This window comes from Nerophis ophidion, linkage group LG08 (genome assembly GCF_033978795.1).
Source record: "Nerophis ophidion isolate RoL-2023_Sa linkage group LG08, RoL_Noph_v1.0, whole genome shotgun sequence".
Lineage (NCBI taxonomy): Eukaryota > Metazoa > Chordata > Actinopteri > Syngnathiformes > Syngnathidae > Nerophis > Nerophis ophidion.
Window position 1 is genome coordinate 75,329,051 of NC_084618.1, and position 12,355 is coordinate 75,341,405.

Below are 12,355 nucleotides of genomic sequence, written 5' to 3' on the forward strand. Positions count from 1 at the left end.
CCCCTGCTTATTTCAGCAAGACAATGCCAAGCTATGCGTTACAACAGCGTGGCTTTGTAGTAAAAGCTTGCGGGTACTAGACTGGCCTGCCTGTAGTCCAGACCTGTCTCCCTCTGAAAATATGTGGCAAATTATGAAGCCTAAAATACCACAACAGACTGTTGAAAAACTTAAGCTGTACATCAAGCAAGAACGGGAAAGAATTCCACCTGAAAAGCTTAAAAAAATGGTCTCCTCAGTTCCCAAACGTTTACAGAGTGTTGTTAAAAGGAAAGGCCATGTAACACAGTGGTAAAAATGACCTGTGACAACTTTTTTGCAATGTGTTGCTGCCTTTATATTCCAAGTTAATAATTATTTGCAAAAAAGAATTTAGTTACTCAGTTCCAACGTAAAATATCTTGTCTTTGCAGTCTATTCAATTGAATATAAGTTGAAAAGGATTTGCAAATCATTGTATTCTGTTTTTATTTACCATTTACACAACGTGCCAACTTCACTGGTTTTGGGGTTTGTAAAAGAACAAACCATCTTATGAGTTACAGGAATTCCTCAATTGGTTCTGCGACGGAGCTCTTAACCGAAAACACTTGTACTTCAAATCAACATTTGCTGTTGAAAGCAGTGTTGATTTTGTTGACTAATAATATTCGCTGTCGTCATAATCAACAATCGTATTTTTCTCTGACAAAAATAAGAGGATAACAAATCAGAACAAATGCACTGATGACCACCACTAAACATATTTTCCACATTCACACAGCAGTGTGAGTGGCACTGGGAGCAAAGTGGGTGGAGTGGCTTGCCCAAGGACACGTGGATAGGAGGGTGGAAGCAGGAATCAAACCTGGAACCCTCGAGTTGCTGGCATGCCCGCTCTACCATATGAGCCACGGTGTCTAATAAAGCGCGAGTTGTAAAAAAAAGAAAACAAAGCTCGCCGACAAAGATGTAGGTAGCTCGACAACAAATCAATAAATCAGGTAAACTTAACTTGTAGAGCACTTTTCAAATGTAGCACAAAGTGCTTTGCATTTAAAAGAATTTTAAAAACAATTGTTACATAAATACAACTGAGAGAGATAATTAATATATATCATGAGCAAGTTAAAAATGAGCTACCAACTGAACTTGCAGTGCATCCAGAAAGTAATTACTTTTTAAAATGTTCTTATATTAAAGCCTTATTTCCAAAATGGTATAAATTCATTTTAGTCCTCAAAATTCTATCGACATCATCACCAAAAGTTCAATGTGAATTTTTTTAAAGAAAGTTTTGCAACTTTGGTAAAAATAAAAATATAAAATCACATGGACATAATTGTTCACAGTCTTTGCTCAGTACTTTGTTGAGGCACAGGTGGACTGTGGACACAGGTGGACTGTGGACACAGTTGGACTCCAATTAAGCTGTAGGAACATTGGTTTTCATATATTACAGCCTTTTTCCAAAATGGTATTATTTCATTTTTGTCCTCAAAATTCTTCATACAATGCCACCAAAAGTTCAATGTGAATTTTTTTTAAAGAAAGGTTTGCAACTTTGGTATAAAATTAAAATATATAATCACATGTACATAATTGTTCACAGTCTTTGTTCAGTACTTTGTTGAGGCACAGGTGGACTGTGGACACAGTTGGACTCCAATTAAGCTGTAGGAACATCTCAAGGGTGATGAGTTGAAAGCGGATGCTCGTGAGCTTCATTGCGAAGGCTGTGAATACTTATGCACATGTGATTTCCATCCATCCGTCCATTTTCTACCACTTGTCCTTTTCTGGGTTGAGCTGATTTATTCTTGTATTTATTTTTTATTATTAATACATTTTCACAAAATTTTTCTGGTAAATTTTTTATTTTTTTCACATTGTCCTTATGGGGTATTGTGTGTAGAATTTTGAGGAAAATGTGGAAAAAGTGAAGCTCTGTGAATACTTTGCAAATGCACTGTAAGTGTAAGTAGCTAACTAGAGCAATTGACAACTATCTAGCTCACTTGCTGACTAAACTTTTAATTTTTTATTTATTCCATGCATCCATTTTCTACCGCTTGTCCCTCTCAGGGTCGTGGAGGACGCTGATGTTTTAGTTATTTTATTTTCAATACATTTTCACAAAATTTCGGAAAAGAAAAAAAAAATGCTGTTCACATTATCATTATGGGGTATTGTGTGCAGAATTTTGAGGACAGAAAATATTTTATTCCGTTTGTAACATAACATACATGTGGAAAAAGTGAAGCTGTGTGAATACTTTCCAGATGCACTGGTAGTAGCTAACTAGAGTAATTGACAACTATCTAGCTCACTTGCTGACCAAACTTTTAATTTTTTATTTATTCCATGCATCCATTTTCTACCGCTTGTCCCTCTCAGGGTCGTGGAGGACGCTGATTTCTTTGTTTTTTTTATTTTCAATACATTTTCACAAAATTTCGGAAAACAAAAAAAAAATGCTGTTCACATTATCATTATGGGGTATTGTGTGCAGAATTTTGAGGACAGAAAATATTTTATTCCATTTGTAACATAACATAAATGTGGAAAAAGTGAAGCTGTGTGAATCCTTTCCAGATGCACTGGTAGTAGCTAACTAGAGTAATTGACAACTATCTAGCTCACTTGCTGACCAAGCTTTTAGTTTTTTTATTTATTCCATCCATCCATTTTCTACCGCTTGTCCCTCTCAGGGTCGTGGAGGACGCTGATTTCTTAGTTTTTTTAATTTTCAATACATTTTCACAAAATTTCGGAAAACAAAAAAAAATGCTGTTCACATTATCATTATGGGGTATTGTGTGCAGAATTTTGAGGACAGAAAATATTTTATTCCATTTGTAACATAACATAAATGTGGAAAAAGTGAAGCTGTGTGAATACTTTCCAGATGCACTGGTAGTAGTTGCTACAGTAATTGACAACTGTCTAGCTCGCTTGCTGACCAAACTTTTAATTTTTTATTTATTCCATGCATCCATTTTCTACCGCTTGTCCCTCTCAGGGTTGTGGAGGACGCTGATTTCTTAGTTTTTTTTATTTTCAATACATTTTCACAAAATTTCGGAAAAGAAAAAAAAAATGCTGTTCACATTATCATTATGGGGTATTGTGTGCAGAATTTTGAGGACAGAAAATATTTCATTCCATTTGTAACATAACATACATGTGGAAAAAGTGAAGCTGTGTGAATATTTTCCAGATGCACTGGTAGTAGCTAACTAGAGTAATTGACAACTATCTAGCTCACTTGCTGACCAAGCTTTTAGTTTTTTTATTTATTCCATCCATCCATTTTCTACCGCTTGTCCCTCTCAGGGTTGTGGAGGGTGCTGATTTCTTTGTTTTTTTCATTTGTATAATACATTTTCACGAAATTTCTAAAAACAAACAAAAAAATGCTGTTCACATTATCATTGTGGGGTATTGTGTGCAGAATTTTGAGGACAGAAAATATTTTATTCCATTTGTAACATAACATAAATGTGGAAAAAGTGAAGCTGTGTGAATCCTTTCCAGATGCACTGGTAGTAGCTAACTAGAGTAATTGACAACTAGCTAGCTCACTTGCTGACCAAACTTTAATTTTTTTATTTATGGGGTCTCGCTGGGTGCTGGAGCCTATCTCAGCTGCATTCGGGCGGAAGGTGGGGTACACCCTGGACAAGGCGCTACCTCATTATAGGTCCAACACAGATAGACAGACAACATTCACACACTAGGGCCAATTTAGTGTTGCCCATTAACCTATTGTTTTTTTTTTAAATTATTATTATTTTGACTAACGATGGCTAATAAAACTAATTGTTAAAATGAAAATATTGTCGTTGAAGTGGACTTAGCTTTAATCTCTCGCTATAGCTAGCGAGCAGACACAGTCTTTCGGGTGCTCCACTGGAATGTTACGCTCAAAATTTTAGTTAAACTTAAACTTAGACAAACTTTAACGATCCACAAGGGAAATTGTTCCACGCAGTAGCTCACTTACAAAGTATGGAAAGGGTAATGCACACAAGGGCACAAAAAGAGGGCGAAATGTGACAAAAAATGCACCATAGTAGCAATATAAATATAACATGTATGTAATATTTACAAACCCCGTTTCCATATGAGTTGGGAAATTGTGTTAGATGTAAATATAAACAGAATACAATGATTTGCAAATCCTTTTCAACCCATATTCAGTTGACTGCACAACAAAGACAACATATTTGATGTTCAAACTCATAAACTTTTAGTTTTTTTTGCAAATAATAATTAACTTAGAATTTCATGGCTGCAACACATCCCAAAGTAGTTGGGAAAGGGCATGTTCACCACTGTGTTACATCACCTTTTCTTTTAACAACACTCATTAAATGTTTGGGAACTGAGGAAAGTAATGTTAAAGCTTTGAAAGTGGAATTATTTCCCATTCTTGTTTTATGTAGAGCTTCAGTCGTTCAACAGTCCGGGGTCTTCGCTGTCGTATTTTACGCTTCATAATGCGCCACACATTTTCGATGGGAGACAGGTTTGGACTGCAGGTGGGCCAGGAAAGTACCCGCACTCTTTTTTTACAAAGCCACGCTGTTGTGACACTTGCTGAATGTGGCTTGGCATTGTCTTGCTGAAATAAGCAGGGGCGTTCATGAAAAAGATGGCGCTTGGATGGCAGCATATGCTGTTCCAAAACCTGTATGTACCTTTCAGCATTAATGGTGCCTTCACAGATGTGTAAGTTACCCATGCCTTGGGCACTAATGCACCCCCATACCATCACAGATGCTAGCTTTTGAACTTTGCGTCGATAACAGTCTGGATTGTTCGCTTCCCCTTCGGTCCGGATGACACGATGTCGAATATTTCCAAAAACAATTTGAAACTTGGACTTGTCAGACCACAGAACACATTTTCCACTTTCCATCAGTCCATCATAGATGATCTCGGACCCAGAGAAGCCGGCAGCGTTTCTGGATGTTGTTGATAAATGGCTTTTGCTTTGCATAGTAGAGCTTTAACTTGCATTTACAGATGGAGCGACAAACTGTATTTAGTGACAGTGGTTTTCTGAAGTGTTCCTGAGCCCATGTGGTGATATCCTTTAGAGATTGATGTCGGTTTTTGATACATTGCCGTAAGGGATCGAAGGTCACGGTCATTCAATGTTGGTTTCCAGCCATGCCGCTTACGTGGAGTGATTTCTCCAGATTCTCTGAACCTTTTGATGATATTATGGACCGTAGATGTTGAAATCCCTAAATTTCTTGCAATTGCACTTTGAGAAACGTTGTTCTTAAACTGTTTGACTATTTGCTCACGCAGTTGTGGACAAAGGGGTGTACCTCGCCCCATCCTTTCTTGTGAAAGACTGAGCATTTTTTGGGAAGCTGTTTTTATACCCAATCATGGCACCCACCTGTTCCCAATCAGCCTGCACACCTGTGAGATGTTCCAAATAAGTGTTTGATGAGCATTCCTCACCTTTATCAGTATTTATTGCCACCTTTCCCAACTTCTTTGTCACATGTTGCTGGCATCAAATTCTAAAGTTAATGATTATTTGCCCAAAAAAAAAAATGTCTATCAGTTTGAACATCAAATATGTTGTCTTTGTAGCATATTCAACTGAATATGGGTTGAAAATGATTTGCAAATAATTGTATTCTGTTTATATTTACATCTAACACAATTTCCCAACTCGTATGGAAACGGGGTTTGTATAACATATATGTAATATTTACATTTTATTTATACAGTATATAATGAAGTGTAGTAAACAATGAACCTTAAGTTAACACTGTAAAAAAACAACAACCCACAGTAGAGTAAATGTTTTTCAAAAGAGTGGACACGTGTGTGAGAAGGGAAGCGATTCCTCAGTAGAAGCATTTAAGTCTCATCTTAAAACTCATCTGTATACTCTAGCCTTTAAATAGACCTCCTTTTTAGACCAGTTGATCTGCCGCTTCTTTTCTTTCTCCTATGTCCCCCCCTCCCTTGTGGAGGGGGTCCGGTCCGATGACCATGGATGAAGTACTGACTGTCCAGAGTCGAGACCCAGGATGGACCGCTCGCCTGTATCGGTTGGGGACATCTCTACGCTGCTGATCCGCTTGAGATGGTTTCCTGTGGACGGGACTCTCACTGCTGTCTTGGAGCCACTATGGATTGAACTTTCACAGTATCATGTTAGACCCGCTCGACATCCATTGCTTTCGGTCCCCTAGAGGGGGGGGGGTTGCCCACATCTGAGGTCCTCTCCAAGGTTTCTCATAGTCAGCATTGTCACTGGCGTCCCACTGGATGTGAATTCTCCCTGCCCACTGGGTGTGAGTTTTCCTTGCCCTTTTGTGGGTTCTTCCGAGGATGTTGTAGTCGTAATGATTTGTGCAGTCCTTTGAGACATTTGTGATTTGGGGCTATATAAATAAACATTGATTGATTGATTGATTAAATCCTTCCTGACCGCGTAGGCAGGATTGTTGTTTGCTGTTGTGGGGCCAAGATGGAAGTGAGATGTGTCAGACTGACAGATGAGTCTTTTCATAAATCTGGCTTTGGCAACCTGTCTTTGCCGCCATGATGTGCGCAATCACCCCCCCCCGCCACCCTCGAACCTCCCATATCTTCATCCTCTGGTGATCCAAACCTGAGCAGTGGCACGGTGCTGCATGAAACATGTCAGACGGACTTTTCACGCCGCCATATCTTCCCCCGGCTGCCATCATTCATTCTGACAGTGGAATCGTTAAAGCTGTGATATCCAATTCTTTTTTATTTTGACAGCATCAGTAGAGCATCTCTTATTAAGTCGCCGCTTCATCTCCCGCTTTCAAAGTCCGACCCGAATCTGTACACCGGGCGTATTTTCGTCATTGGCTTTTGAGAAATGTGAATAAATAAACGAAGTGCTGGGTTATTTATAGGCCACTCTGTCGTCGTCGCTGTGTGTCTTTGCAGGCTTTGGACAGTTGTCTTGGGATCTTCTTTGACACAAGCTGATTTGTATTTTTTTATTTGTTTTTAAGTCTCTGCTTTTCAAGCTTGGGTACCTGCTCCAAAAAATCAATCAATCAATCAATGTTTACTTATATAGCCCTAAATCATTAGTGTCTCAAAGGGCTGCACAAACCACTACGACATCCTCGGTAGGCCCACATAAGGGCAAGGAAAACTCACACCCAGTGGGACATCGGTGACAATGATGACTATGAGAACCTTGGAGAGGAGGAAAGCAATGGATGTCGAGCGGGTCTAACATGATACTGTGAAAGTTCAATCTATAAGGTTTTACTACTTACGTATAAAATACTACACGGTCTAGCTCCAGCCTATCTTGCCGATTGTATTGTACCGTATGTCCCGGCAAGAAATCTGCGTTCAAAAGACTCCGGCTTATTAGTGATTCCTAGAGCTCAAAAAAAGTCTGCGGGCTATAGAGCGTTTTCCGTTCGGGCTCCAGTACTCTGGAATGCCCTCCCGGTAACAGTTCGAGATGCCACCTCAGTAGAAGCATTTAAGTCTCACCTTAAAACTCATCTGTATACTCTAGCCTTTAAATAGACTCCCTTTTTAGACCAGTTGATCTGCCGCTTCTTTTCTTTCTCCTATGTCCCCCCCCTCCCTTGTGGAGGGGGTCCGGTCCGATGACCATGGATGAAGTACTGACTGTCCAGAGTCGAGACCCAGGATGGACCGCTCGTCGGGACCCAGGATGGACCGCTCGCCTGTATCGGTTGGGGACATCTCTACGCTGCTGATCCGCTTGAGATGGTTTCCTGTGGACGGGACTCTCACTGCTGTCTTGGAGCCACTATGGATTGAACTTTCACAGTATCATGTTAGACCCGCTCGACATCCATTGCTTTCGGTCCCCTAGAGGGGGGGGTTGCCCACATCTGAGGTCCTCTCCAAGGTTTCTCATAGTCAGCATTGTCACTGGCGTCCCACTGAATGTGAATTCTCCCTGCCCACTGGGTGTGAGTTTTCCTTGCCCTTTTGTGGGTTCTTCCGAGGATGTTGTAGTCGTAATGATTTGTGCAGTCCTTTGAGACATTTGTGATTTGGGGCTATATAAATAAACATTGATTGATTGATTGATAATGGATCCAACACAGTCACAAGACTATCCTATCCAAAACCCACGTTAGGCAGAATGTTTCCATGCCTCCTCACATTCCGAATAGCCTGAGCCAGGGTTAGTCCCTCCTGGATCATCAGGAAGGCCGAGGACAGTGAACCAGTACTCTCTACCTGCATGAAAGTCTCAATGTTAAAGGCTTACTGAAATGAGATGTTCTTATTCAAACGGGGATAGCAGGTCCATTCTACGTGTCATACTTGATCATTTCGCGATATTGTCATATTTTTGCTGAAAGGATTTAGTAGAGTTCGCAACTTTTGGTCGCTAATAAAAAAGCCTTGCCTTTACCGGAAGTAGCAGACGTCACGGGCTGTAGAGCTTCTCACATTGTTTATAATCATAGCCTCCAGCAGCAAGAGCTATTGGGACCGAGAAAACGACGATTTCCCCATTAATTTGAGTGAGGATGAAAGATTCGTGGATGAGGAAAGTTAGAGTGAGGCACTTAAAAAAAAAAAAAAGAAAAAGCGACGGCTCCAGGCGACGGCAGTGGGCGCGTTTCAGATGTAATTATACACATTTACTAGGATAATTCTGGAAAATCCCTTATCTGCTTATTGTGTTAATAGTATTTTAGTGAGATTATACTGTCATACCTGAAAGTCGGATGGCTGCGGTGAACGCCAGTGTCTCCGACAGAATCCGAGGAGCCGAGATCACAGCTGCCTTTTTGACAGCTACAGGAGGAGGTCCCATAATCCAGTGAAGTCTCCGGTAAGAGACGACTTAATATCACAATTTTCCATGTTTTGTTTAGTTATGTTCTGTTAGTTTTAGACTCCTTTAGTTCCTGTTTGTGCACCTCCTATGTCTAGTCACCATGGTTCCTTAGGATTTTCACCTGCCTCTGTTGTTTGGGACACACCTGTGTCTAATCAAGAGACTACTATTTAAGTCTGCCTTTGTTGATCACTCGTTGTGGCTTCATTGTTTGCGTCACACCTTTGCCAAGTGAGTTTTGTTCCGTGCTCAAGTCCAGTGGTTCTTAAATGGGGGTATGCGTACCCCTGGGGGTACTCGAAGGTATGCCAAGGGGTACGTGAGATTTTTTTTAAAAATATTCTAAAAACAGCAACAATTCAAAAATCCTTTATAAATATATTTATTGAATAATACTTTAAAAAAATATGAATGCAAGTTCATAAACTGTAAAAAAAAAAAAATGCAACAATGCAATATTCAGTGTTGACAGCTTGATTTTTTGTGGACATGTTCCATAAATATTGAGTTTAAATATTTATTTTTTCGTTTGGAAATGTTTAGAATTAAGTACATGAATCCAGATGGATCTCTATTACAATCCCCAAAGAGGGCACTTTAAGTTGATGATTACTTCTATGTGTGGGAATCTTTATTTATAATAAAATCACTTGTTTATTTTTCAACAAGTTTTTAATTACCATATTTCTTTGAATTGCCGCCGGGGCTCTAATTGATTTAAAACCTCTTCTCACTCCTGCGCTTACCAAAGGCATGCGGTAAAAGTAAGCATGCGCTAATTATTTTAAAACCTCTTCTCACTCCGGCACTTACCAAAGGCATGCAGTAAAAATTTGAGTGTAATATAAGGATACCATTATGAAAAGCACATTTAATTAAAAAAAAACGTTATTATGGTCTTACCTTTACTTATAAATGTAGTCCATGCCCGCTCCTTCTGATCAAAAGCATCAATAACTTGTTTATAGAAGTCTTCCTTATCTTTCTTCAGTTTTAAAAGTCTCCCTGTCTCGATGGAGAGCTTCCTTTATTACCTCCTCCAGCACATATCACGTCACTCATTTCCCTTCTTCTCCAGCCGAGTAGTCGCAAGAAGGATCACTAGCGCCCTCTACCACCAGGAGGCGGGAGTCATTTAATGACTCATATTTGACAAACGCAGCTACGGTATTGTGACGGTCTCAAGCCGTCGTCTTGCGGGTTCCCAGGACCACCAAGGAAGGACATGGCTTGAGCAGTTTGACTTTCAATCAATCAATCAATGTTTATTTATATAGCCCCAAATCACAAATGTCTCAAAGGACTGCACAAATCATTACGACTACAACATCCTCGGAAGAACCCACAAAAGGGCAAGGAAAACTCACACCCAGTGGGCAGGGAGAATTCACATTCAGTGGGACGCCAGCGACAATGCTGACTATGAGAAACCTTGGAGAGGACCTCAGATGTGGGCAACCCCCCCCCTCTAGGGGACCGAAAGCAATGGATGTCGAGCGGGTCTAACATGATACTGTGAAAGTTCAATCCATAGTGGCTCCAAGACAGCAGTGAGAGTCCCGTCCACAGGAAACCATCTCAAGCGGATCAGCAGCGTAGAGATGTCCCCAACCGATACAGGCGAGCGGTCCATCCTGGGTCCCGACGAGCGGTCCATCCTGGGTGTCGACTCTGGACAGTCAGTACTTCATCCATGGTCATCGGACCGGACCCCCTCCACAAGGGAGGGGGGGACATAGGAGAAAGAAAAGAAGCGGCAGATCAACTGGTCTAAAAAGGAGGTCTATTTAAAGGCTAGAGTATACAGATGAGTTTTAAGATGAGACTTAAATGCTTCTACTGAGGTAGCATCTCGAACTGTTACCGGGAGGGCATTCCAGAGTACTGGAGCCCGAACGGAAAACGCTCTATAGCCCGCAGACTTTTTTTGAGCTCTAGGAATCACTAATAAGCCGGAGTCTTTTGAACGCAGATTTCTTGCCGGGACATATGGTACAATACAATCGGCAAGATAGGCTGGAGCTAGACCGTGTAGTATTTTATACGTAAGTAGTAAAACCTTAAAGTCACATCTTAAGTGCACAGGAAGCCAGTGCAGGTGAGCCAGTACAGGCGTAATATGATCAAACTTTCTTGTTCTTGTCAAAAGTCTAGCAGCCGCATTTTGTACCAACTGTAATCTTTTAATGCTAGACATTGGGAGACCCGAAAATAATACGTTACAGTAATCGAGACGAGACGTAACAAACGCATGGATAATGATCTCGGCGTCTTTAGTGGACAAAATGGAGCGAATTTTAGCGATATTACGGAGATGAAAGAAGGCCGTTTTAGTAACGCTTTTAATGTGTGACTCAAAGGAGAGAGTTGGGTCGAAGATAATACCCAGATTTTTTACAGAGTCACCTTGTTTTATTATTTGGTTGTCAAATGTTAAAGTTGTATTATTAAATAGAGGTCGGTGTCTAGCAGGACCGATAATCAGCATTTCCGTTTTTTTGGCATTAAGTTGCAAAAAGTTAGCGGACATCCATTGTTTAATTTCATTAAGACACGCTTCCAACTGACTACAGTCCGGCGTGTTGGTCAGCTTTAGGGGCATGTAGAGTTGGGTGTCATCAGCATAGCAGTGAAAGCTAATACCGTATTTGCGTATGACGTCACCTAGCGGCAGCATGTAGATGCTGAAGAGTACAGGGCCAAGGACCGAACCCTGGGGAACTCCACACGTTACCTTAACATAGTCCGAGGTCACACTGTTATAGGAGACACACTGCATCCTATCAGTAAGATAAGAGTTAAACCATGACAGGGCTGAGTCTGAAATACCAATTCGTATTTTGATACGCTCTAATAAAATATTATGATCGACGGTATCAAAAGCAGCGCTAAGATCGAGGAGCAGCAACATAGATGACGCATCAGAGTCCATCGTTAGCAATAGATCATTAGTCAGTTTTGCGAGGGCTGTCTCAGTCGAGTGATTTGCCCTGAAACCGGTTTGAAAGGTTTCACATAGATTGTTAAACGCTAAGTGCTCATTTAGCTGCTCTGCAACAATTTTTTCGAGGATTTTCGAAATAAAGGGAAGGTGAGACACCGGTCGGTAGTTTACCATGAGGTCAGGATCGAGGTTAGGTCTTTTAAGGAGAGGATGAATAACCGCTTTTTTGAATGCAACGGGAACAGTGCCCGAGGAAAGTGATAAGTTTATAATATTTAGCACTGATGGACCTAATAATACAAAAAGCTCCTTGATAAGTTTCCCAGGAAGTGGGTCAAGTAAACATGTTGTTTGTTTTATTCCATTTACACGTTGTAACAATCCTTCTAATGTTATTTCATCAAAACGAGAGAAACTATTTTGGATATTTGCAGTATCCGCCGTATATACAATCGTATCTGTGTTACTATAACCCCGTTGTAGCTGGGACGCATTGTCTTTAATCTCCTTTCTAATAAGTTCAATTTTCTTATTAAAGAACTTCATAAAGTCATCTGCCGAATGGGTGG